This window comes from Wyeomyia smithii, chromosome 1 (assembly GCF_029784165.1).
Source record: "Wyeomyia smithii strain HCP4-BCI-WySm-NY-G18 chromosome 1, ASM2978416v1, whole genome shotgun sequence".
Taxonomy (NCBI): Eukaryota; Metazoa; Arthropoda; class Insecta; order Diptera; family Culicidae; genus Wyeomyia; species Wyeomyia smithii.
Window position 1 is genome coordinate 10,088,397 of NC_073694.1, and position 4,109 is coordinate 10,092,505.

Below are 4,109 nucleotides of genomic sequence, written 5' to 3' on the forward strand. Positions count from 1 at the left end.
ACAGGCACAGGTTACGCTTACTCCGAACCCTCTGAATCGACTTCTTCTAGCATTACCTTTATTGACAGCATATCTGTGCTAAATCTTAAACAGCTGAACGTAGCGAGAAACTGTTTAAACCGTACGCTTGATTTACTGTTCGTGAGCGAAGATTTGTTACCAATGTGTACTCTCGTTGAAACGCATGAAGCTCTAGTACCAGTTGATCCATTGCATCCTCCAATTCTAGCGACTTTGAAATGCCTGCCCCGTATGGTTTTCACAGAACTCAACGATCACAGACGGCTGGATTTTTCGAGAGCGAACTACGCGCAGCTGAACGAAGCACTTTTAACTGTTGACTGGGCAACGTTGTACAACATGCATGACATCGATGAAGCAGTTCAGTGCTTCACTACCACTCTCACGCAACTTTTTACAGAGCATGTTCCCGTCTGTCGCCCTCGCCCAAGCCCGCCCTGGTCTAATAACTATCTTAGATACCTGAAACGTAAACGCGCCAACGCTCTTAAAAAGTTTTCCAACAATCGTAACTTGGTCACCAAAAGAAGGTTTCACTACGCCAGTTCTAAGTACAAAAGTTATAACCGCGGGCTATATGCTCGTTATGTAACACGAAAGCAGAGTGCACTGAAAAAGTTTCCCAAGCGCTTTTGGACTTTTGTAAACGAAAAGCGGAAAGAAGCAGGTTTACCGTCAAGCATGTTTTTGGGAGATGAAAATTCGACAGACGCAGACGGCATATGCAACCTATTCGCTAAACAATTCTCCAGAGCATTCGATGAAACGACAGTTAGTCAGGATCAGACTGATTTGGCCATTAGGGACGTACCAAGAGGAGCTCTAAGTATGAACATCAGTGAGTTCTCGGACGAGGATGTCATGAATGGTGTCAGAAAACTGAAATCATCTACCAGACCCGGACCGGATGGAATTCCTGCGATAGTTCTTATCAAATGCGCCCGGGCCATCTGCGGTCCGCTGCGCTCCATTTTCAATAAGTCGCTTGCACAGGCGGTATTTCCGGAGAGGTGGAAAAAATCCATTATGTTTCCGGCGTTCAAAAAGGGGGATAAGCGTGATGTAGCAAACTACCGTGGTGTGACTTCGCTAAGTGCAGGATCCAAACTGTTTGAGATCCTTGTTGGCGATGAATTGTTTCGGTCAGCAAAATCATATATTTCCCAGGACCAACATGGGTTTTTTCCGGGGAGATCGACAGCGACAAATTTGGTGCAGTTTACTTCTTTGTGTCTAAAGTCAATGGAACAGGGATTTCAGATCGATACAGTCTACACCGACTTAAAGTCAGCATTCGACAAAGTTAACCATCGAATTCTGTTAGCAAAACTGGACCGTCTAGGCGTGGTAACGAATGTCACTAAATGGATAGAGTCGTATTTGACTAATCGACAACTGAGAGTCAAAATAGGAACTTCCGAGTCAGCTCCGTTCAGCAACAACTCCGGTGTCCCCCAAGGAAGCAACCTGGGGCCATTGCTATTCTCATTATTCTTCAACGACGTCTGTCATGCTGTTCCTCAAGGTTGCAGGTTAGTCTACGCCGATGACTTCAAAATTTATTGGCTGGTGAAGACACTAGACGATTGCCGAAAGCTGCAGCAGATCATCGATATCTTCGCAGACTGGTTTGAGCGAAACTTTTTAACCATAAGCGTGAAGAAGTGTATGGTTATATCGTTCACTAGGAAAAGAATACCTGTCCACTGGGACTATCGCATTGGAACTGAAGGGCTGGAAAGAGCTAAGGTCGTGAAGGATCTTGGTGTCTTGTTGGATTCCGAGATGAGCTTTCGTGAACACTACGCCTACATTATCAGTAAAGCCAGCAGAAATTTGGGATTTATTTTCCGATTAGCCTCTGAATTCCGTGATCCCTATTGTTTACGCTCACTGTACTTTAGTTTAGTGCGATCCATACTTGAAACAGCAGCTATAGTCTGGACACCTTTTCACAACGTCTGGATCAGCAGAATCGAGAGAATTCAAGCGAAGTTCGTAAGGTACGCCCTGCGATTTTTACCCTGGCAAAACACTAGCGATCTTCCATCTTACGAAAGCCGTTGCCGCTTGCTGGGTATGGATACGCTGCAAAAGAGGCGAAAAATCCAGGGGACCATCTTTTTGGCCAAGGTCCTCTCAGGAGACGTAAGTGCACCATGGATTCTTGCTCAGATTAATTTAAACATTATTCCTCGACCACTGAGACAGCGAAGCTTCCTGCGACTCCAACAACATCGGACTGACTATGCACAGCACGAACCAATAAGACATATGTGTTTTCTGTTTAATTCATGTTATCATTTGTTTGACTTCAATGTTAGTGTTAGAGTGTTTCATGATCGTGTAACAAATTTTACCTTCTAACCATTTTTAGTACGTAAGTGTTCATGTAGACAAATATGTCCGATGAATGTAAATAAATTATAATAATAATAAATTATAATAATAATAATAATAATAATAATAAATTTCCACGTGTTCTAATTTTCCGTATCACTGCAAAAAGATCCTATCAAGACAGACAGACAGACAGACTGTGACTGTGATCTGTGACTTTGTGATCGTTTTCTATTCATTTTAATCAATTCTATTGCTTGAATATTTGGTTGTTTAAAAACAAATAAACATAAATTAAAGTCCATCTAACAATCAAATAAACAAACGGATTGAATCATAATTTAAATCATAGCAACCCAGACCCCGTCGATGAGGTTAGTGAAGCTTCTGCTACCACCGTGCTGCTACCGCTGCGGCTCCACTAAGCCGAAGTCCGCCGTTCGGTTGGCCGAGCAATAAATGGGCTTGGTAGTGGCGCCACCAGTTCCAACCGATCGTTCGAGTCCGTCTACCGAACCTACCGCACTGCTGCTAGGCAATTGATTACGCACAGTCAATTATTGCCCGAATCGGGCGCTACAGGGCTGCCAATGGATGTGAAAGTCTTAACAGCAAAACCCCGAACGGTTCGGACGGTTCCGTTTAAGGTAGCGAACCGCACTGACAGGACAGCCACGGAATAAATGGCTCTGCCATTTTCGCTTACGCGGCTCTGCCAGGGAAAAAAAGGGTCGTGTGTGGGTAAAAGAACGCGCTCTTCAACCATTAATCATCGACAAAACGCGGTGCAGCCGCAGTATCCTAGGCCGACATGTTTTGATTTGTTTAGAAATATAAAATGACAAAGCCGGTCGTAAAGATTGATGCGCGAATCTCACACACCGCAAAATCAGGGCAACAGAACTTCCGTTTTATTTTGTTATTCGCTTGACATGCAGAACAGCAGTAGGCGCCGACTGACGCCACGGACAGTCGCGTCTTTAAGGCCGCACCTCCACCCTCTCTGCTTCCTCACCCTGGTACTACGAGTTCTTCTAACGAAATCTGATATCGCGTAGTTCCTTATCTTTTTTTTTTTTCGTGTCTCCGTAACAGAACTGTGGTGAATCGCCAATCGTTTCCCGCCGTGACATCCCCTCAACCTAGCCCCTTGTGACTGTCTGTGAATTAGAATTTGGTGATTTGAAAGAGTACAACCAAAACTACTACTATAATGGTGTTGACATCGACAACGACGACGACGGGACTTGAAATTCAATATTCCGACTCGTATCGGAAGGATCGATTTGCGGGTCTCATGTGCGGCGGCGAGACCGGAGAAACTGGACACTGGACGGTGGTGGTACGTAAGTTTAACCACAGCAGCGCCAATTTTTAGGTCACTTTGTTGCTCCGAACGATTTGTTTGATGTCAAAGTGGACAGAGAGAGACAGAGAGAGAGAGAGAGAGAGAGAGAGAGAGAGAGAGAGAGAGAAACCGAAAGCGTTGCCAACTGCAAAGGGCTTAACCTCCAATCAATAATCGGGGTTTATTAGTCGACGCGAATGTGCAACTGTGGAATCTTCACCCGCTGCTCTCTATCGGTGAGTAATGTGGGGCAAAGTTCGCGATAACGAGCGCTGCTGGCAGTTTGCATTTGTTTGTTAGCTGGCATATCAATCAGATACGGTTATTTTGAACACTAATGGATAAACCTGAACAACCGGTTTGGTGTGCTCTTCCGCGATTGATCAGATTTGAAATGGAT